Source organism: Phascolarctos cinereus, unplaced genomic scaffold, assembly GCF_003287225.1.
Source record: "Phascolarctos cinereus isolate Bilbo 61053 unplaced genomic scaffold, phaCin_HiC Scaffold_2;HRSCAF=192, whole genome shotgun sequence".
NCBI lineage: Eukaryota > Metazoa > Chordata > Mammalia > Diprotodontia > Phascolarctidae > Phascolarctos > Phascolarctos cinereus.
This window is the reverse complement of record NW_027555625.1, coordinates 350,901,954-350,926,026: the sequence shown is the minus strand read 5'-3', so window position 1 is coordinate 350,926,026 and position 24,073 is coordinate 350,901,954. Positions and strand designations below refer to the sequence as shown.

Genomic DNA, 24,073 nt, shown 5'->3' with positions numbered 1-24,073 from the left:
AAGATTGTATTTGTATCATAGGAAAAACTAGGTAGAATTCCATCTTTTCCTATTTTTACAGTTAGTATTATATTGGAATTAATTTTCTTTAAATTTTGATGGAATTTGCTTGTAAATCCATCTGGTCCTGGGTTTTTTCCTTTCTGGGAATTCATTCATTGCTTGTTCAATTCTTTTTATGAAAAAGGGTTATTTAAATTTTTCATTTCTTGTTTTCTTAACATAGGCACTTTATGTTTTTTATAAATATTTTTTCCATTTCATATGAATTGTTAGTTTTGTTAACATTTGGTTGGGCAAAATAATTTCTAATGATTTCCTTCATCTCTTTATTATTTTGTTGTGTGAATTCTCCTTTTTCATTTTGATTTTTATAATTTGGTTTTCCTCTTTCTTTTTTAAGTCAAATTGACCAATAGTTTATCTATTTTGTTGTTTTTCTTCCCTCTTCCCCTCATTCAGTTCATAATTTTATTTATTAGTTTAGTGTTTTCAGGGGGGTTTTTTGCTTTCAATTTTGTTATTTTCTCCTTTGATTTAATTTCTATTTTAGTGTTTAGTTGGAGTTAAAAATTTTGTTTTCTAGCTTTTTTTTACGTGCATGCTCAGTTCATTAATCTGTTCTCACTAGTCAAGATGGGGGAGTTGAAATACTCCCCACCACCATCACTCAGTAAGCTCTCCTCCCTTGAGGTTCCCTCAATCTATATCTACCAAACAATGAAAATTCTGTTAGCTGTTATCTTTTGACCTCCATGACAGGCTCCCTTTTTCTAGGGTAAAGAGGCTGCTGTGACATAGTAGAGAAAGTCCAGAGAGTCAGAAGTGGAGCCATGTCTACCCAAGACTGAGGGGACAGATTTGAGATAATGGGTTAAGAATAAAGGGACAGCTAGGTGGTGCAGTGGATAGAGCACCAGCTCTGGAGTCAGGAGGACCTGAGTTCAAATCCGGCCTCAGACACATAAAAACTCACTAGCTGTGTGACTCTGGGCAAGTCACTTAACCCCATTTGCCTCACTACAAAAAACAAACAAACAAACAAAAAGAATAAGGGGGCAGCATGAAGCTAGACCTGAAGAGAGATACTTGCTGAGGGATGGAGGGAGATGTTGGCTCTTACAGATTAAAGTATTTGATTGCCCAAAATAAAAAAGTTAAGCAGCAAAGGATCGTATTAGAATACCTCCAGTCTTAAGTCTTTTCATATTTTTAATAAGTTCTACCCATAGGCCTCCTCCCTCCCCATGGACTCTGGAAAACTTTAGAATTGGGAACTCTAGAGCTGAGGATTCCTTATGAGGAAACCTCTGAGGATGGAAGGATCACTGTTCAGAAATAGGAAGACAGAAGGTGGCAATGAGGAACTGGAGGTCCAGAAACTCCCCTCTCAGGCTACATGCTGTGTGCTTCTCCTGTAACTCACCCTTTATAGCCTTGATTCTGACCTCATGCTCGCAAAGTGAGGCAGGCTACATCTCCCTTTCAAGATTCTTGGGGAATCGCTGGGACTTGGGGCATCCTTCTTCTAATGGTATCATCTTAAGCCACCATTCTACATGCTTTCCCCAACTGTTACCTACCAGTAGTTAACAACCCAATTCCATTTAAGCAACACTGATTAGCTTTTACAAAGGAGTGTTTACTTAGGGGATACAGAAACAATAGAAGCACACAAATTTTTCCCTAGCACCTGAGAGGCACACTTTCTCTTCTACCTCCTCTGTTGCTTGGGAAAGTAGACTTAAACTTAACACAGTTTCTACATAGCATTGGTCCCACCAAGTGTGTGTCCAAATGCAATGTAGCTCTTAGTTGAATCTGCATCTTAGCTCCCACTGAGCTGGATCCCAAAGGCAGGCTAATGTACACTAATGAAGCACACTTTGGGTGTCAGTGCTGGAGTGGCTGGCTGCAAAACCTGGCATGTACCCCAGTCCCAGACCTCAGGTGATTCACTGTCTTGAGCTTTTGAAGCTCACAAAGTTGTAGCCATTTCCAATCTCTTTCACCTATAACCAGGAAAAATAAATGCAAAGAAGCAAAGAGCAGAGACCCATATTCCCAGGCTACATATTACCTTGGGTGAGGACCTTGAGGCCTCTCCCCTTTCAGCATTATCGCTTCTCTCACCAGAATTCAGCCAAGCAGGAAGAGTCAGACTGAAACAGACAGGCCTGAGTTGACTAGTTATGAATGAGGTCCACTTCCAGCTCCAGAGCCAAAGAGGCTTCTCTTCTCCACATGGTTAGTTGACCAGAACCAGTTACAGAATTGTCTAAACATGCTCCATAGACCAGATGGGGACTTGATCAGTGGAACATTCTGCGCATTTCCTTAAATGAGGAACTTTTTCCTAGTCCCTGTTACCTTTTTTTTTTTTTTGCTCTTGTGTCAGAGGGAGGACAAATCTTCCTCTCTTCCCTTACTGCACTCTTCTTTGGAAGTACAAGGAAGAGAAAGCCTAATAAAATAGGGGGGTATCGAGGAAAAGAAGTTTCCTATATCCTGTCAGCAAGGGGCTAGGACACATGTCTACCTCCATAACAATATCTAGCATTTATATAGCATTTTTAAAAATATGACCTCATTTGATCATCACAACAACCCTAGGTAATGTGGTGCTATTATTATCCCCATTTTTCAGATAAAGAAACTGAGGCAGACAGAGGTTAAAAGTGACTTAGTTTCACATAGCTAATAAGTGTTTAGATCCAAATTTGAACTCAGGTCTTCCTCACTCCAGGTCCAAAGCTCTTTCCACTGGGCTACCTAGCTACCTCATGGGAGGACTCCTTCACATATAATTCAATACCTTGGAATCTCAACAAGTTGGTTAAGGGAACTGATCAAATTTATCAGGGCCTTCCTGGATCAAATCCCTATTACATGTACATTTTAGAGAGGTAAATTTTCTAAACACTATTCCAAAAAATGGAATAGCCTTAGGAGACAGTAGAATCTCCTTCTCTGAAGGTCTTCAAGCAGACACTGTGTAACCTCTCATTGGGAATGTTGTAAGGAGAGGCTTGTCTATTTACAGACTATTTGCATAATATCTGTTTATATGATACCTCAGATTCCTTCCAAGTTGGAAATTCTGTGAATGTACTCCCTGTAGAGACAATGTATTATACAGTAGATATAAATTTCTATAATTAAATTAGCATTCTGTACCTCTTTTCCTATGCCCAGATTATTCCTTACCAAGGGAAGACATATGATCAGACATATGTGAGTGTGTATATGTATGTAAGGATGGGATGTCAGTTGAGTAAATAAATCAGGTCACCCCACTCACCTAAAATAAGTGATAAGATGCTTTGCATATCTTAGCCAGATGAGAACAAGTGTCAGTCAACCAACTGCCCTCAATCACAAGCTTTACAGATATCCCTTCCTCATTGAGACTTTCTCCATCGTGGTTTCAAAATATCCAGGGTTGGCATAAGAAATTAAATGAGAATGTGGGGGGAGTTTTACAGAAGTCACAGATGACAACACGGAAAAAGTTTAGAAACTCAGAAATTCATAAAATATATCGTGTTGCATTCATAAAATATATTGTAATGTATTGTATAATATCAACCCAAATTTTACAGTAAGGTACTGTAAATACCCATAAAAGAAAAAGAAAAAAATTCAGACTTCTCCTATGGTACAAAGAGAGGGCCAAGACATTTTACATCCAGATCGCAGGGACCCCATGCCCCTAACCCCCCTGAGAGGTAGAAAGGATAGCTGTAGTTTCAACGAATCAATCATAAGCTTTAGATCAAGTCCTTGGAGTTAGAGTGAAGTTGCTTGGGAACATTGTGCAGATAAGTTCAAGAAACTTGGTTGGCACTTCAATAAAACATCAAGCTAGTTGAACATCTGGAGTTACTCAAGATATTGGTGTGACTACAGGATTCTGATAAAACTCCTTAGGAGGAACTTGGTGGGGCTGAGGAAGAAGGAGCCTTGGCCTCAGCCTGGACTTCCTGCTTCTCCCCTTGCTTTGGCTGGAGGAAGACCTTACAAGCTTCGAACGGTCCAGAGAACTTTTGACTTCCCATCTTCCCATCAGCGCCCTAGTGGTATCCTGGATCAGCTGGCGATTGGAAGCCAGTTACAGACTAGATATAGATTGATAGCTCCACAAGGGCTCTGGAAAAGAAACTACACCATGCTTAAGGGGAGCACTCTTAGTCCACCACCCCTCTATCTGAAGGTGGGCAGCATGCTTCACCTTATGCCTTTGTGAGGTATCTTTTTTTGGCTATGACAGCCATTCAAAGCAAGACTCAAAATATACCAAACTTAGGACAAGACCTTTTACATCACTGCATCACAAAATGTTAAACCAAGATTTAAAAACATGATGAAACATATCCAATCATATTACTCTCATTAAAAAATATAAAAAGGTTTTTGCACTGTTAATAAATCATTTTTAAAACATTACTTATTTCATCTTTATCTCATCCTTCTTAATATCTACTTTATGTATGTTTTGTAATGCATATCATATATTAGGGCAGTAGTCCACATATATAATTTTTGGCTAGGTACTAGACCTAGAATTTTTCAGGCACAGAGAGCCTCTTCTAAGTCAGGAAGTTCCCTCTACCATCTCTGAAAATTGTGTGCTCAGAGCCCTGAGAGAGCTGCCTTACAGGCAGATAAATGGTGCTGTGGCTGGAGCACTGGGCCTGGGGTCAGGAAGACCAGAGTTCAGACCAGGCCTCGGATGCAAGTCATTTACCTCCACTTGCCTGTTTCATCATCTGTAAAATGAGGAGAATAATAGCACCTACTCCTCACCCCCATGTTATGAGGATCAAATGAGATCAAATGTACCTGGCACATGGTAGATGCTTAATAAATGCTTGGGGTTTTTTCCTGAGAAGTTAAGTGACTTGCCAGATATCACAGTCAGTATGAAGTGGTGGGGGAGGGAAGGAACTGGAACCCAGGATCTCTCTCTGTTTCCAGAGCTGCTGTCTTCTCCATTTGGAGCATGGACTTGAGTTGGTTGGGTTTGCATGGGGCTTCTGGCTGCCCTTTGCCCCTTTAACATTGACCTTATGAGCTTGCATGGTGGTCTTGAAAGGCCGTGAGTGCTGTGAAGAAGCAGCTAGATCAACCAAACCAGTGGCAGGTGCAGTGAGCCTCCTAGGCCCCACAGGACCTTTCTGGTGATGCTCAGTGCTAATGCTAATGGAGATGGCATGCAGGAGAAGCCAAGGGCAGCCAGGGCTTCTGGACAGAACTACTCAATCTGATCTTTGGGAGCAGGCCCCACTGCCATCATTTAGTGAGAGAGAAGGGCCATCCTCCACCCCTTCTTGGGATCAAAGGGAGCTGCCAGTCTTTTAATGGATGCAGCACTCAGCTCCTTTCCTGCTTTCATGGGAAGGGGGAGGGTCAAGGGTCTCTGGGTCTATCGCATCAGGTCATTCAAAAATACCAAATCCTTCTTTCAGCACTGGGCCACCACATGGCTGGAGAGCAACCTGGAAGTTCTTAATCTCCTAAAACTCAAAGAAGGAGTTGTTTTGTCTTGGAATTTCCCAGGGGTGTCTGAGCACATACTCCCTGGAATAGCCTTTATACTCTCATTTAGCTTCATCGTAAGTTTGTGGGGTCCAACTGAGTTCATGATTAGAAAGGTCTCTCTGCCTCTGTGTACAAGGGATTCCTCAAGGAGCCTTGATTCAGTGTCCCACCCCACGCTTTGAGTGGCCAGGGAAAGGGCTGTTTGGTGACAGATTCCAGGCTCTAGCTCCATACCAGCTGTTCTCTTGGCAGCATGATTCAGCTGCTGCATGAGAACCAATTTAGCTGGGCCCTGGGAGGAGAAAGGAGATGAGTCACATGGCTGATCTCTTCCTTAGAATTGCTCTAGGAATGTTTGTGTCTAGAAAACTGGGCACCTCTCAGAGATCTTGGAACTTTCCGATGTCCCTAAAAGTGGAGGGGGGCAACATACTCAGAGAGAAATTTCAGACTGCAGTGCCTAACTGCAGTGAGCTTAGGTGCTAAAGTAAAGTGACATTATTGCCTCCTTCTTCATTCCCCAGCCACCGACTGCCTAAAGGATCTCAGAAGCATTTGGGATGGAGGGCAAAGGTCAAGGAGGAGTCCCTTTTCTCCCTCCCTTCCTCATACTTCTGATAACTCAATCTCTGCCACTTATTCCATGATCAGCCCAAAGCTGCTGTTTAACAATGTCAGAATCAGCTCCTCTGGCTAGTTTTGCTTTTAATTAAGTAACAACATTCCCCTTAATATTTTTATTCAGTGAATTCAGGACCAGGCTGGCCATTGGTTGAATCATGCTAGGAATATCACTTAGAACTAGGACCATCCTCCCCTTCCCAAGTTTCCAAATAGTTTACATATATTCATGTCCTTAGAGGAAATCACCAAGTCCCAGCACTTTTTAAACTCTTTCTGATAACCGTCCAGGTTGTCTTGGGCTGGAAAATTGTTTCACTCTGTCTTTTTGTGGGTTCTGCTGCTTTGTTTAGAGCCATTTTTTACAGGTATTTGGAGGGGTTTGGGGGACAGCTCAAGCAAGTCACTGCTTTTACTCCACCATCTTGGCTCCGCCTCCCTACTTCTTAAACTCTTTAAGAAGCACTGGCGGGATCTCGAGTGCAAAAAGTTTAAGAAGCCCTGGCATAGACTTTCTAATTTGAATATAGGTAGTATCCTGCTGTGTGCTTCTGATATGTACCTTAACCTCTCTGATCAGGGTAGGGATACATAGACGTTGTTAAACTGCTACGGAAAGAGTTTGTAGGACCCTTACAGCAGGTTCTAATTCAGAATTGATCTCCAATATGGGTAGGAAAAAGAAGCATAATTGAGCTTCTAATTTATACTTTAAAACCCAAAAAATTAGAGAGAAGAGCAGAGGATAATTCTGATCTTGATGTCTTAGACCAGGGATGGGGAAATCTGTGGCCTTGAGGCCACATGTAGACTTCTAGGTCCTTGGGTGTAGCCTCTTGACTGAGTCCAAGTTTTACAGAACAAATCCTTTTAAGGGGATTTGTTCTGTGACGTTTGAATTCAGTCAAAGTGGGAGTGCTGGAGGAACATCTGGGGAGCATAGCCTTTTGGGAATTAAATTGCCTCAAATTAAACCAAAGCCAAAAACATTTATTAAGCATCTTATATATATTGTTCTTTCAGTTTGTAAAGTGTAGTGAAATGGCTGAAACATAGGAAGCCACAATGACCACAGCCTTGATGTTTGATATTTGTCTTGTGCTGAGCTTATGACTAAGAATGCAAGGAGGAATCCAATGGGGCTGGGGAATCTACTGGCTTTAGGCACGGAGACTGGTAGGAAAGGCCCTTTGATGCTCTTTGATGGGGAGAGGAAGAGCGCCCCTAATAGCCAACTGGAATCTTCTGAAAGGTTGAGGTGGGGAAAGTACTGAAAATATAATTCGAACTACTGAAATGGTTGCTCTCCCCTTGAGGAAGCACTGTGAAGATTATGAACAGCCTCCTTGCCCTGCTTCCTCCCACTCATTACTTAAAAATAAACTTTAACTGGAGTTCATGGGCAGCAAACTAATCCTACTAAGGGAGGTAACTTGTATAGGATTTGTGTGACAAAAGCTCAGTGGGAATGATTTTAGAGAAGGAGGAACACCTTCTCCTTCTTCCCTGTTCATTTCCAGCCCCAAAACAGAGTTGTGCTTTTAGTAATGAGGGTGGGTGTTCATTGGGCCATCCCTACTGTTCCAAGACCTTGTGACTAATATCATGAATATAAGGGATAGCTATGGCTAGCCTTGCTGATCTGTGGCCAGGGTCAAGGCAGGGGCATGCTGGAGCCAACACAAACTAGCTTGGGAGATTCAATTGTTAAATTTTCAGTGTGAGCTCTTACGCCTCAGAAATTGACAAATTCCCCACAAGCCCTACAAATTAGGACTTGATTTATTGTTTTGTGGATTGTCTAGAAGAAAGTGATGGAGAAAATGTTAATAATACCGATTAAACTTTAATTAGGATTTAAATTTTTTTCTCCTTTCTCCCAGGAAATCTTGGAATTCCATCCTAGGATTTGGTGTTTGTCTTTCCTATTGAGATTTTGCCTCTGGACTAACCCAGCTGGGTCCAAATGTTGCAAATGTATATATAGTGCCTTGTGTCCTTAGTTCAGATAGTACCGACTGCTGTTAATTAACTGCTGTGTGGAGGTACGTTATTGATCACATCACTGGTTATTTGCACGTGCCATTGCATTGATTGGTATTGCTTGTCTTACATATACTGAATGTTGCCGTATTTTGTTCAGTTATTGTTGTTTGCATTTGCACATCAGTTTTGCTACTTGGACCTGCATGTTTGGTTATTTGCTTTTGCATTATTGATTTGCCGAATGCAGTTTGAACTAGAATTTAAATTAAATGGAAGTCAGTCCATTTTATAAAAAGGTTAAGGAGCAATGGTAATAAAAACATGAGTGGGTCTTTTCATCTTAGACCTGCAGACCCTGATTGCAAAAATAAGGACATTATAAAAACAATGAAAGAAAGCTAATATGAAATTCATGGAGTCCCTCAAACCAGGAATCGGTCAATCAACAATCATTTATTAAATACATATTGTGTTCCAGTCCCTGTGTAAATCACTGACGATTACAAAACAAAAACAAAAAGTGTCCCTGACCTCAAGAAGCTTACATTCTATTGAGAGAAACCACGTAAATAAAAATACAGCCAAGTATTCCAGTGAATAGAGAGCTGGGCCTAGAGTTAGGACAAACCTGAATTAAAATCTAGCTTCAAATACTTACTAGCTGTGTGCCCCTTGCAAGTTACTCAACCTCTGTTTACTTCAGTTTCCTCATCTGTAAGATGGGGATAATAATAGCACCCTCTTCCCAGGGTTGTTGTGAGGATCAAATGAGATGATATTTGTAAAAGGCTTAGCACAGGGCCTGGTAGGCCAGAATGGCTAGATCCTAGAGTGGGCAGAGGAAAATAATGTGTAAGAACACTGAACTATAGGAAGGAACAGGGTTACAGAGAGCTTTAAATGCCAAATATAGCTTATTATAGAGGAAATAGAGAGATACTGGAGTTTTTTGACTAGTGGTGGGAGTGGCATGGTCAGATATGCATTTTAGGAAAATCACTTTGTGAAATGAGCAGAACCAGGAGAACATTGTACACAGTAATAGCAATATTGTAACAATAATTAACTGTGAAAGACTTAGCTACCACAATTAAGACAATGATCCAAGACAATTCCAAAAGACTCATGATGAACAATATTATCCTCCTCCCAAGAGAAAACTGATGAACTCTGCATGTAGACTGAAGTATATTGTTTTTTACTTTTCTTGCATTTTTGTTGCAACATGGTTAAATACGGAAATGTTTTGCATGACTTCACATGTATATGATGGGTATCATAATGCTTGCTTTCTCAATATGTGTGGGAGGGGCTGGAGGGAGAGAGAGAATTTGGAACTCAAATGAAAAAGAATGTTAAAAATAAATATTTTTTGAAGAAAGAAAAATCACTTTGACAGGTATATAGAGGATGGATTGAAGTGAGGAGAGACTTGAGACAGGGAGACTAATTGGCTGTTGCACTAATCCAAATTAGAGATGATGAGTGCTTGCACTAGGGCAGTGCTCATGTGAGAAGGGAACATATGTAAGAGAGTTTATGAAATTAGAAATAACAAGATAGCAACTGATTGGTTAAATGGGGTTACTGGGAGTAAAGATTCGAGGATATCATTTGGGTACCTGGGAGGATGGTGGTGTATTTGATAGCATTTTTTTTTAAGGCAGTTGGCGTTAAGTGACTTGCCCAGGGTCATACAGCTGGTAAGTATAAAGTGTCTGAGGCTATTGATAGCATTTGAGATGTTCAGAAGAGGGATGGATTTGAGTGGAAAGATAATAAGGTCAGTTTTGGACATGCTTAGTTTAAGATGCCTATGAGATATCATCCATCTTGATCCAACAGAAAGTTGGCGATGTAGGACTGGAGGTCGGAAAAGAGACTAAGGCTGGAGATATGCACATATATAGTTATGTATCTATACATATCTATCTATCTATCTATACACATATGCTCATACATACATATACATCTGTATCTGTATCTGTATATCTAGGAATCAACAGCACAGAGTTAATTGAATCCATGAGAAGTGATGAGATCACCAAGTCAGAGTATAGAGAGAAAAGAGAAGAGGGTCCCAAGAAAAGCCTTGGGGAACACTGCAGTTGGACATAACGTGATTCCAGATCCAGCAAAAGAAACTTAGAATAAGTGGGCATACAGATAGGTATAGAGAAAAATCAAAAGAAAGATTGGAAGAAAGAAAAAAGAGAGGAAGCAGAGGTCACAGCAAGACTGCTACAAAAACACCAGCTGAAGACAGATGAAGAGACAAGAGTTTTCTTCTGCTAGAGAAGTGGACTACAAGGCAACAAATATGTTGGTTGTATTTGACAGGCTAATTCAGCTTTGGCTCTGCACAGTCTGATTTCCACTGAACTCACTTCTGCATACAGGGATAGGGTCAGGTACAGAGGTCACCTAGACCCTGAAAATGTTCATCTTAATTGCTCCAGCTGTTGTTTATGGAACCATTCCACCTGGACTGTTACATATACTGTCAGATACAGCTGATGTGTTGGGTTTTTTCTAAACTGCTTTGTTCCTTTTTTTTTTGCTCTCAATGGTGTCATCATAAATGCTGTTATTCTGTATATATTGCCTGTAGCGGTAATACAGAAGAATAGGAAAATGCAAATATGTATAGAGTCCTTGATTTTGAATTTTGAATAAGAGAATTAAGTACTCTAATACAACATACCAAGAATTTAAGATGCCTCGTATTGTTTGCTAGGCTGGCAGTGGTTTTCAGTGTTCAGTTTACATAACCGATGCTAGTATATTCCTATGACAGGGAAAGACAAAGAGAAGACAATTTTTGTCTGTCCAACTAGATTTTTACCAGTTTAAGTGTATATCCCAAGGCATCTTGAAGCACCTGTCACTTTTCAGTGGCTTTATAGTAGAAACACAAAGCTTATAGAAGAGCTGGCAAATCTCAGTGACCTCATTGTCTTTGGAAAGATGCTGGAATAACACGAGAAAAGCCCAAATATGTTGGATCATCCAGAGGATGCTGATCTGAAGTTATCAACTGAGAAATGCCAGTTCTTCTAGAGCTTCTGTCAAGTGAGTGGGCCACATAGCATCTTCGCCAGGAGTGAGCGCTGATCCAGAGAAGATAAAAATATTTCTCAATTGGCTTCATCCAAAGAATCTTTAAGACTTAAGGTCTTGGGGCACTAGGTGGCACAGTGGATAGAGCACTGTCTGTGGAGTCAGGAGGACCTGAGTTCAAATCTGGCTTCAGATACTTACTAGCTGCGTGACCCTAGGCAAGTCATTTAACCCTTGTTGCCTCAACAAAACGAAGATTTAAGGTCTTCTTCAGGATTTATTGGTTGTTACTGCAAATGTGTAAAGAAGCACGATCAGAAACAATTGATATGAAGAATTCAGAGAAGCCTGGGAAGACTTATATGAACCAATGAAGAATGAAATAAGCTGAATCAGGAAAATAATATATATGATAGCTCTAACAATGGAAATGAAAAGAACAAAAAACTCACAATTGAACCCTGTGTAATTAATTATAATGACCAAACTTGGCCTCAGAAAAGAGTTAACTAAAATGCACCTCCCTCCTTTCTTTGCAGAGGTGGGGGAGTGGGGACTATGGATGCAGAATATTGCATATACTATCAGACAACAGTTGGTTTTGCTGAACTGTTCTTTTGTTCTTTTTTGCTCTCTTTTTACAAGGAATGGCTCATTGGGTAGGGAAGGGGGGATACATTTGGAAATAAAAGTGACAAAAACAGAAGATGTCAATAAAATTATAAAATGAAAGAATTATGTTTCTATTGATGAACTAGTGAATGTCACATAGTAGACTCTTCAATGCTAATTGACTTCACTTGAGTGACCTAGCTGGTGGATATAAAAAGTCGGTTTGCCCTGTACTCTCTGAAGCCATTTCGAAATCACAGGCCTCACAAATATGAACAAGCTTTTTAAGACTTGGTCTTTAAATACATACTCTGGTGTTGGTCTATGCAGATCCAAGCAAACTAATTGTCTTGCATGCATATGCTAACCTAGAAGACTTGAGAGCAGTCCTATACCAAAAGAATGATTATCATCAGAAGCTAATTGCATTTGCCCAAAGAGAAATTACTGACAAGTATCATTGCCTGTCACCCGTCATATCCTATCTATTGCTAATGCTTGTTGATTTCACCCTGGAACTGTCTCTTGAATATACCCTATTCTCTCTTCTGATACCCTGGTTCAGGCCCTAATCACCTTACACCTGGACTGCTACAAGAGCTTGCTGGTTAGTCTGCCTGCCACAATTCTCTTCATTCTCTAGTCCATCCTCCATTTGGCCATCAAAATGATTTTCCTAAAATGAAGATCTTGTCATGTCACTTTCCCCCCCAATAAACTCCAGTGACTCCCTGTCAGCCATAAAATCCTCTCTTTGGCATTCAAAGATCTTCACAACCTAGCTCCCACACCCCACCCCAACCCCACCTTCCTTGTCTTCTTATACCTTACACCTGCTCATGTACTCTTTGATATAGTAACAAAACAAAACACTTGATCTCTTGGCCCTGGAAATTTGTAATGGCTGTCCCTCATGGCTGGAATATGCTCCCTCTTCGTTTTCACTTCCTGGCTTCCCTGGTTTCTTTGAAGTCCCAACTAAAATTTTCCACCTTCTATGGGAGGCTTTTCCCAATCCCTCTTAATTGCAGTGCCTTCCCTCTGTTGATTATTTCCTAATTATCCTGTATGTAGCTTATTTGTACATATTTATTTGCATGTTGTCTCTCCCATTAGATACTGAGGATGATGCTCAAGTTCTTTGTCAAAATGAAAGTCTTGCAGAGCTTTATTCATCAGATAACACACTTCTGCAGCATTTCTTCAGGCACCTTCCTTAGGAGACAGTGGAAGGAATTGGAACTGGGCAAAGGAGTACTGCAGCAGACTGTAATTGTGCCTACACATGGTACCAGGAAGTTGTTAGTGCTGTGCTGCGTGGTCATGAAGGCATTACATGATGACTTTGGAGTGTGGGTCAAGAGAGAACCCTAGAGCTAGTAAGAAACTGACTTTCCTGGCCCCAGACAGCAGCATAAAGCACTAAGAAAAAAACTAGACTTAGGGCATAAATACCAGGAAATCTTTGGAGCTGGTGTGCATTAATTTTTTGACCTCTGGAAGAAAATTGATCAGGAAGACAGAAAAATTTCTACAATTGCTAAAATATTGTGGAAGAAGTATTTCTTTATACATGGCTTCGTTGCAAGAACCCACTGTGATCAAGGTAGAGAATTTGAAAACAAACTACTTGAAGAAATGGTGGCAGAAATGGTCTTAATATAATATGATATGATATGATATAATATAATATAATATGATAGGACATAATATAATATTCTAGAACTATACTTTTACTATCCCCAAGGTGACCCACAGCTTAAGCATTTTAATCATGCATTGATGAACATTCTGAGAACATTGAGGCTTGAGTAGAAATCTCAGTAGATTCAATCAATACATGCCAGGAATTTACATCCATACTTACTGATGTTCTTAGTGGGAACTTGGCCTACCTATGGACTTGTGTCTTAGAAGATGTAGAGGATGTAAATACTCATAACTAATGTATGTCTCACATGAAAGAATCCTGCCATCTAGGCATGATTTCAGTTCAAAAGGGCTCTAACAGAGGATGATGTTCAAGTTCTTTGTCAAAATGAAAGTCTTACAGAGCTTTATTCATCAGATAACACAAAGGATAGCTACAGATCGAAAGCTAGTCTACATTAAGTAGTTGGGAGATTGAGCAACTTTTTGCTTTTTATAAAAAGGCCTTAAAAGATGAGGTAATTTTTGTAAGTTGAATCATGGGTTGAAGGCTATTGAAGGCTATAAAAACAACTGTCTGTTGTCTATAGGGGAGTTGGTTAGCCTTCCTAGTGAGCAGGAGAAAAGAAATCATAAATGGTATCTGAAGAGAAGTGTCTATTTTTGGTGGTATGGACTATTTTGACTACATGATAGCTTAGAAGGTAATGATTCAGATTAAGAAGACACTGTGTACTATGACTCTGCCTTAGCCTGAGAAGGACTTCAAATCTAGGTGACTGGGGAAGATTGAACCTACAGGCAGCTCATTTTGGTTGTGGAGAGCCTTAAAGTACAGAGGCATTCCATAACATTTGAGCTATCTATCATAAGCTCAGGTTTGAGAATGTAGGTGCTTATGCCAGAGGATTTTGAGAAGTGACTACAAAGGAAGCTAGCTGACCACTGATAGACAGTAAGGTCCTACTACCATGTGACCCACCATGAATGGGTTACCTTACATGGCAGCCATCTGCCTATTTTCTTCTTGGCTACCTGTGGGGTTGGAGTTCTAACCACCCAGAATGCTGGGGAGATGGGGCAAGAAGTGCCTAAGTACAGTCAGAAAAACAGGGCTATTGTATGTGGAGTTGAGTTTGCAGGACCCTGGAGAGCTCTAGAGTCACCGAGCTTTGGACAGAGAACCTCTACTGCATCCATAAGGACAAGGTGACACTATCCCTTCTCCCGTATCTGTGACAGAATATCTCTTCTTTGCCAGTAGGAGGAGTCCAGATTGGAATACCCCAGTTGTCCCCTGGGAAGAGTGAATGTGTGAACTCAGTCGTTGATTTGGTAGCTGGTGCTGTTTGCTCATGGCTGATCCTTTTTTTATCAAGCAACAGAAGCAGCATTTGGGAGTCTCTACAGTGTGTCCTACTATCTTCTAATTTCTTACAATAAATATGCCTAAGTTATAATGTAAATGTGTCTTCCTTCTGGGCTCTACAAAACTGAGATGGACCTAAGGCAAGAAATGAAATAGCGTATTGGGAGATTTTTCTGGATTTCAATCTGGAGTGAGATACAAGCCCAATTTGTGATGTTGTTGTTTGGTTGTTTTAAGTCTTGTCTTATTTACCAAATGACCCCATTTGGAGTTTTCTTAACAGAGATACTGGAGTGGTTTTCCATTTCCTTCTGCGGCTCATTTTAAAGATGAGGAAACTGAGGCAACTAAGTGACTTGCCCAGGGTCACACAGCTAGTATGTGTCTGAGGCCAGATTTGAACTCACAAAGATGACTCTTCCAGACTCCAAATCCAGTACTCTATCCACTGTGCCACCCAGTTTTATAAAATAGTATATGAAAATTATTTTTTACTTTTTAAAACCATAAACTGATACTAGAAGGACCTGGGCAGGGTAAGTGGGTACAGTCAGATGTTTGTTACAGTTAGGCTAATTTTCTAGTTATCCTACTAGATAGGTCGAGCAAATTCTTTCCCGTACCTACTTTTCCCTACCTACTTCCCCCTGCCTACCTTTAATGATTAGATTAAATAACTAGCCCTCTTCATTGCTATATGTTGGATGATCATCATTATTTCCACATGCCTACATCTAGAGCTCTTCATTGCCCTCCTTCATTCCCTATTCTGTATAATACTTCTCTTTGTGCATGTTGTATCCTCCAGTAAAATATAAGCTTCTGGAGAACACGGACTGTTTTGCTTTTGTCTTAGTATCCCCAGCACCTAGCATAATAGTTGGCCCACTTTAGGGACTTAGTAAATATTTTTAAAGCTGAATTAATTTTTGTTGAATAACACTGTACTGTTACATAGCAGGGAAACACATCAAAAGCACGTGTGGGATCAAATCTATTTTCAAACAAGGCATAAATCCCTCTTGGGATCCATTTTTCCTAGTTTTGTCCTTAAAGCTAGAGCCAGTTTTGAACTATTTCCAGGGACCGAAAAAACCTCTTGCTAAGCATGTCCCTTTGAAGGCACAGGATTTGGGTTGGGATCAGAGCAAGGAAATCAAAGGAGCCTGTGAAACTTCAAGCAGTGAGGATGGCAGAGTAGAGGGAGAAGTCCAGCCAAACTCTCCCAAAATTCCCCTCTGAACAACTTTAACACTTCAAATCAATATTCTAGAGTGGCATAGCCAACAAAAGGTCAGGGTGAAACATTTTTCCAGTCCAAGACAACTTAGAAGATCAGAAGGAGAGGTCTGTGATGCCTAGGTAGAGGCTAGGCTGAAGCATATGCTGTGGCAGTGCCAGCTCTGGGCCTTGGAGGTGGCTACAGAAGCAGCAGCAGCAGCAGCAGCGGGAGTTTTCAGCCTAGAGATGTAAGGGGATTGGACACCTGGACAGAAAGAGATTAAAGAGGATCCCTCTGCTTACAGTGGGTACAGGACCAGGCATTGTTTGGCAATTCCATTGCCCATACCCAGTTGCTAGTCACAGTTTCAGGGCAGAAGCGTGCTAGCGCTTGCAGCTGCAAGGAAATAGGGGCCCTTCCTACGTAAGAATCAGAGTGCAGGCCAGTGACCACACCTCTCCCTAAATCGTACCACATTAGAAGTACTGAAAACTTACAAACCGTCAGAACTAGCTGTGAAAACAGCAGCTTGAAAAAAGCCTGAAGCTTGGGAACTGCTTCAGGTGAACAGAGTCCAACCTTACATAAAGTTCAAAGTCAAGAAATTGTCTGGGGAAATGAGTAAAAAGAACCAGACCATAAAAAGCTACTATGGGAACAGAGGTCAAGACACAAACTTGGAAGTAGACAACTATGTGAAAACAACAGGTAAAGCCTCAAAGAAAAAAATGCAGATTGAACATAAGCCCAACAAGAATTCCTAGAAGAGCTAAAGAAAATGCAAAAAATCTTTTTGAAAACTTATGTGAGTGGTAGAGGAAAAATTGGGAAAAGAAATGAGAACAATGCAAGAAAATTATGAAAAGAGAATTAACAGCTCAGTGAAAAGAAGCATGATAAATATTGAAGAAAAAAAAAGAACTTAAAAAAAATTGGCCAAATGGAAAAGGAGGTACAAAACCTTGCTGAAGAAAAGATCTCCTTGAACATTGTACGCAGTAACAGCAATATTGTATAATGAACAACTATCAGTGACCTAGCTATTCTCATCAATATAATGATGCAAGACCATCCCAAAGGAATCATGACGAAAAATGCTATCCACCTCCAGAGAAAGAACTGATGGCATCTGAATACAGACTGAAGCATACTATTTTTTACTTTTTTCCCTTCTTTCATTTTTTTGTTAGAGTTTTCTTCTATAAAATGATTGATATGGAAATATGTTTACATGCTTGCACCTGTACAACCTATATCAGATTGCTTACTATCTTAGGGAAGGGAAGGTGAGGGAGGGAAGAATAATAGCCTTTGGAACTCAAAACTTAAAAAAAAAAACCTGAATGTTAAAAATTGTTTTTACATGTAATTGGTTGAGGGGGGAGAATAAAATGTATGTAAAAAAGAAAAGAAAAGAACCCCTTAAAAAAGCAGAACTGGTCAAATGGTAAAAGAGGTGCAAAGGCTCACTGAAGGAAAAATCATTTCTTTTTTTTTGTTTGTTTTGGTTTTTTGGGGAAGGGCTAGGCAATGGGGTTAAGTGACCTGCCCAGGGTCACACAGCTAGTAAGTGTTACGCATCTGAGGCCGGATTTGAACCTCCTGAATCCAGGGCCGGTGCTCTATCCACTGCGCCACCTCATTGCCCAAGAAAATAATTTCTTAAAAATTAGAATTGGGCACATGCAAGCTAATGACTCCATGAGACATTAAAAAAAAAGTCAAAAGAATGAAAAAAAATAGAAGAAAATGTGAAATGACTCATCGGAAAAAATAACTGATCTTGAAAATAGATCAAGGAGAAATAATTTAAGAATTGTTGGATTCCCTGAAAGCCATGATCAAAAAAAGAACCTAGATATTATATTTCAAGAAATTATAAAGGAAAATTACCCAAATATTTTAGAACCAGAGGGTAAAATAGAAATTGAAGGAAACCACTAGACACATGACAGAGATCCCCAAATGAAAAATCCAAGAATAATATAGCCAAATTCCAGAGTTTTCAGGTCAAGGAGAAAATATTACAAGCAATTAAGAAGAAACTATTCAAATATCATGGAGCCACCATCAAGATAACATAAAATTTAGCAACTACTATGTTAAAGGAAGAGAGGGGTTGGAATATGAAATTCTAGAAGGCAAAGGAGCAATAATACAATAATAACCTATCTAACAAAACTGATTTCAAGGGAAAAAATGGATATTTAATGAAATAGAGGACTTTCAGGCATTCCTGATGAAAAGATCAGATCTGTATAAAAAAATTTTATATTCAAACACAAGACTCAAGAGAAGCATAAAAAAGTAAACATGAAAGAGAAGTCATAAAGGATTTAGTAAGGTTAACCTGTTTACATTCCTATATGAGAAGATGATACATATGACACCTAATGACTTTATCATTGTTAGGGCAGTTAGAAGGAGCCTACATAGGCAGAGGGCACAGGTGTGAGTTGATTATGTTGGGATGATCTCAGTAAAATGGAGAGGTGAGAAAGATTGATGCACTGGGAGAAAGGAGAAGGGAGAGGAAGAATGGGAAAAATTATCTCATATAAAAGAGGTGTCAAAGGAAGAGCTTTTATAGTAGAGGGGGAAATAGAAGGGCAAAGAATAACACTTGGGCCTTACTCTTATCAAAATTGGTTCAGGAAGAATACATAGATAGATAGATAGATAGATAGATAGATAGATAGATAGATAGATAGATAGATACACATATATAGATATATACGCGCACACACACACACACACACACAGAGTTGGATATAGAAATCTATCTTACCCAACATGGTATAGGAGGGGAAAGGGTTAAGAGAAAGGGGTGATAAGGAGAGTGAATTAAGCAAGGCAGTGGTCAGAAGTAAAACAGATTTTTGAGGAGGGAGAGGGTAAAAAAGAAGAGAAAAAAGAATTACAGAAGAAAATTGGATAGAGGAAAATACATAGTCATCATAACTGTGAATGTGAGTAGGATGGACTCACCAATAAAATGGAAGAGGGTAGCAGAATGAATAAGAAACTAGAATCCAACATGTTTTTTTAAGAGACAAACTTGAAAGAGAAATACACAGAGTTAAAATAAGGTGCTGGAGGAAAATCTATTATGCTTTAGCTGAAATAAAGAAGGCATGGGTATCGATCATGTTCTCAGACAAAACAAAAACAAAAATAGACTAAATTAAAAGAGATAATTAGGAAAACTACATCTTATTGAAGGGTACCATAGACAAGAAGTAACATCAAAACGAAACATATATGCACCAAATGGCATGGCATCAAAATTCTTAAAGAAAATGTTAAATGAGTTACAGGAGGAACTAGACAGTAAAACTATACTAGTGTATATCTGTACTCGATAATCCAACCACAAAATAAGAAAGAAATTAAGGAGACAAATAGAATTTCAGAAAAGTTAGCTATGATAGTAGACTTCTGGAGAAAACTGAATGGAAATACAAAAGGTTGTACCTTTTTCATAGCTTTTTCATACCTTCACAAAAATTGACCATGTATTAGGGCATAAAAACCTCACAAACAAATGCATAAAAGCAGAAATATTAAATACAGTATTTTTGAATCATAGAAAAAAATACATTCAATAAAGGCCTTGGAAGCATAGATTAGAAATTAATTAGAAACTAAATAATCTAATCATAAAGCCTGAGTGGGCTAAAGAACAAATCATAGAAACAATAATTTCATTACACTGACAACAATGGGACAACATTCCAAAATTTGTGCAGGCAAGGCAGTACATAGGGGAAAATTTATATCACTAAACACATCAGTAAAAGAGAGAAAGAGCAGATCAATGAATTTGGCATGCAACTACAAAAAAAAAAAAATAGAAAAAGAACAAATTTGAAATCTGCAATTAAAAACCAAAATAGAAATCCTGAAAATCAAAGGAGAGATTAATAAAATTGAAAGTTTAAAAAAAGCTGTTGAACTTATAAGTAAAACTAGGAGCTAGTTTTATAAAAAAAAAAATAAAGTAAAAAGATAAAGTATTGGTCAATTCGATTTAAAAAAAAAGAAAGAAGAGGGGTGTGGTTTCAGAAAAACATGGCAAGATCTATATGAATTGATGCAAAATGAAGTGAGAAGAACCAGGAGATCGTTGTGCACAGTAATAGCAATGTTGTAATAATGATTCACATGGAGCTGCTTGACTATGCCTTAAACCCAAATCACGCTGCCTCTTACTGATTGGCCAATAATAGGTCCCAACCCAAGCCTCATTTGGCCATCTTTGGGTTTTGATGGCTCAGAGTGAGTGTAAATAGCAATTGTTTCTGTTCTGGACAGAAACCCTGAGGGTCTTCCCCTCTCAGATTGATTTTTTTTCACTAGATAAAAGAGGCCATTCTTTGCCTCATTTCTTACCTAGCCTTAAATAACTGAGTCACTGAATGGGTGTTGCTTCAGATAAACCGAGACCTGGAAAGACCTCAGCTTAAAAAGGCCAAGGTCTCCCTTACTCCATCTGGGGCCACCTCCAGTCATCCTGACCTATGTCTTGCCACTGGACTCAGATGACTCTGAAGGGGACAGTGAGGCTGATGACTTTGCACAGCCCTCCCTCACTTAAATCCAATTCACTTGCAAGTCAAGATATCACCCTTCTAATGTCATTGGTCCTCTTCAAGACTGGAAGATGAACAACAGCAACATCAATGATGATCAACTGTGAAAGACTTCACTGTTCTGATCAATACAGTGATCCCAGATAATTCCAAAGGACTCATGATGAAAAAATATTATCTGCCTCCAGAGAGAACTGATGTACTCTGAATACAAACTGAAGTGTAATCTTCTCAATTACGTGATTTCACATGTATAATTGCTATCATATTACTTGCCTTCTTAGTGAGTGGGGGAGAGGGTAAGAGGAAGGAAGAGGATTTGGAGCTCAAAATTTAAAAGTAAAATTATGTGATAAATATTTTAAAAGAAAGAAGAAAACCAAATTGTCAGTATCAAAAATGAAAAGGGTGAATCCATCACCAGTGAAGATGAAATTAAAGCAATTGTTAGGAGGTATTTTGCTTAGTTATATACCAAATTGACAATTTCAGTGAAATGGATGTTTACAAAAATATAAATTGCCCAGGTTAACAGAAGAGGAAATAGAATACTTTAAATAACCCTGTTTTAGAAAAAGAAATTGAACAAGCCTAAGAAAAAATTCCCAGGGCCAGCTGTATTCACAAGCGAATTCTATCAAACATTTAAGTAACAATTAATCCCAAACTCTTTGAAAATTAGAGTGGAGCAAATAGAAATCAGTGATTCCATGAGACAACAAGAAATACTAAAACAAAGTCAAAAGACTGAAAACAGAGGAAAATGTAAGGTATCTCACAGTAAAAACAGTGGACCTGGAAAACAGATCAAGAAGAAAAAAATTTAAGAATCGTTGGAGTAGCTGAAAGCCATGATCAAAAAAAGAGCCTAGACATCATATTTCAAGAAATCTTAAAAGAAAATTGCTCAGATCTCTTAGAACCAGACAGCAAAGTGGAAATAGAATCTGCCAATCACCTCCCAAAAGAAACCCCAAGATGAAAACTCCTTGGAATATTATAGCCAAAATCTAGAACTTTACCACCCTCACCCCATCCTACCATTTAAATCAGCTTATTTATTGGCACAAAGAAGTGCCCTCCAAAGTAGCAGGTGCAAGTGCACCTACTCCTTATGTAACCTATTGGGGCCATCTCCAGTCTTTTGATCTAACTCCCTATCTACACAAATGTTCTTGCTTGGGAGCTCCCTGTATTAATTAAACCACAGGCCTGGTCATGTATAGCCTTGAGGCCACTCAGAATGTCAGAATAAGGAGATTGTAAAACTAGGAGGTCACAGAACAAAGTTACAGCAACTGCTCCTACAGTGTGTCTGACTTCCAAGCTTTAGTCTGTGACTCCACTTGGAACAGGGACCCCAGAGATTCCTCTTTGTTCTGATAGGGATTTGATGCTTATTTATAGGATTACTTCGGTCCTTGAAGCCATAAGACCTCAGGTCTCCATTCTGATACTGCTCAGGAGGGAAGCTCCAAGGGCATTGTGTTTGGTCCTTGGATGGAACATGATGGAAATTGTTCTTTATTTTAATTTGATAATTGAGGTATTGGGATTAATAGATGAGAACCTGCAAGAGCATCTCCTTCACAGCTTCTCAGGTCAAATGAGGTGAATTGAGCCAATCAACCATGATCTAAGAGACTTTGCCAAAGAAATCTCTCCCTCTCTCTCTCTCTCTCTCTCTCTCTCTCTCTCTCTCTCTCTCTCTCTCTCTCTCTCTCTCTCTCTCTCCCCTCTCTCTCCCTCTCTCCCTCTCTAATTACACAAATTAACCTCGGTCCTGGTGCTGTCAAATGGTTAGTATTACATTGCTATAGGGGCTTATAGTGGAGGAAGGTTCATTAAATCTCCAAGATTAACTGAGAAAGCCTTCGTTAAATTTTGAACAAGAAGCAGAAAAGGCGAGAGATGGGTCATAACATCCCTTCCCTTGACTCAGGCCTCTTCCCTCATTTTCCAGACTTGTGTTCTCTACCTCGGTTCCCTGACCCACGTTTTGCCCATAATCCTCCTTACCACTCCAAAAGAGCCAGGGTCATACCTGCCATAGCTATATGGCCTTGATGAACCCTTTTCCCCATTCCCTTTGGTCTCACACAAAAAAAGAATGATATGTTCATTCACAAAATAAATCATGCTTTTCATTCTGACGCATAGCGTGGTAGAAAGACCATAGGCTTGGCTATCTGGACTATCCTTTGCCTCTGCTGAGTGTTCTATATAAATCATCCCTCTTGTCTCTTCTGGCTTCTAAGGAATGATGTGTATACTGTCCCCAGTTTTTGTATGGCCATGAGTCATAGAATACTCAGTCTCTTCAGAACTGAAATTGAAAACCACCCAAAAGGGAATGGAGTGGGTATGATCAGATGACAACATGTTACAAACAAGGATTTTGGAGTGACAGAGTAAAGGATGTCATCAAAGATGGCTCAGGTATGTGAGGGGAAAGAGAGCTACCTACTGGACAGCTCACATTCATCCTTGCTATCATAGTCACAGGGTCAAGAAGACATAATGATGCACTTTGGGTGAACTTCCCATAAGAAACTTGTAGAAGAACACAGACAAGAGTCACACGGGATGGGCTGGCATGGATGGATGGCATCTTGTATCCTTGAAAGGAATACCCATGTTGATGAGATCTTAGATCCATGTGAATGAAAGGAATCCTTCCGTAGTTCTCTGCCTCATTCCTTGTTTTGTTCTCGTCATCTGTGTTTATTCACACTTAGAAGTGCTATCTATTCTTCTGCCTCCCCTTCATTTCTTCAGTTAAAATCCATCAAATTCTAGTTCTGATATCACCTCCATGAAACCTTCCCATTTGCCTGAACCTCCTCCAAAAGAAAATTTCTCTCCTACAGTTTTTCAGTGTGCTTTGGCCAGGCCTCTTTGTTCTTTTAACATCCTTCCTTGTGTATATGTTAGATTACAAGCTTCTTGAGGACTTCATTCTGTGTAATTTCATTTTACCTTTGTATACCCAATGCCTAGCACTGTGTTACATATTAATAAATGTTTATCAAATTAAATGCCCTACTGTGCATTCTTTCTCTTGAAAAGAGAAGAGGGGGGCAGCTAGGTGGTGCAGTGGATAGAGCACCGGCCCTGAAGTCAGGAGGACATGAGTTCAAATCTGGCCTCAGACACATAACACTTACTAGCTGTGTGATCTTGGGCAGGTCACTTAACCCCATTGCCTAGCCCCCCTCCAAAAACAAACAAACCAAAAAAAAACAAAATTAAAAAAGATGATTTTTCTTCAGTGAGCCTTTTACCTCTTTTACCACAATTGCAATAGTTTTCTTGCTGTTCTTGCTCAAGTCTCTCCCCACTCCAGTCCATTCTCTACTAAGCTGCCAGAGGTTTTCCTAAAGCACAGGTCTGAACACATCACTCCCTACTCAGCTTAAC

General features: G+C 39.6%; 1 long non-coding RNA gene across 2 annotated transcripts in view; it reads left to right on the top strand.

Moving 5' to 3' along the window:
- LOC110211700 (uncharacterized) overlaps positions 1 to 23,691 on the top strand; it is a 158,608-nt gene extending 134,917 nt beyond the window's left edge. For both annotated transcript variants that reach the window (XR_013484835.1, XR_013484837.1), the window contains exons 5-6: positions 8,046 to 8,207; positions 10,145 to 23,691. This is a non-coding gene — a long non-coding RNA (uncharacterized LOC110211700). The remainder of the gene's footprint in view (positions 1 to 8,045; positions 8,208 to 10,144) is intronic.
- The last annotated feature ends 382 nt before the right edge of the window (positions 23,692 to 24,073 follow it).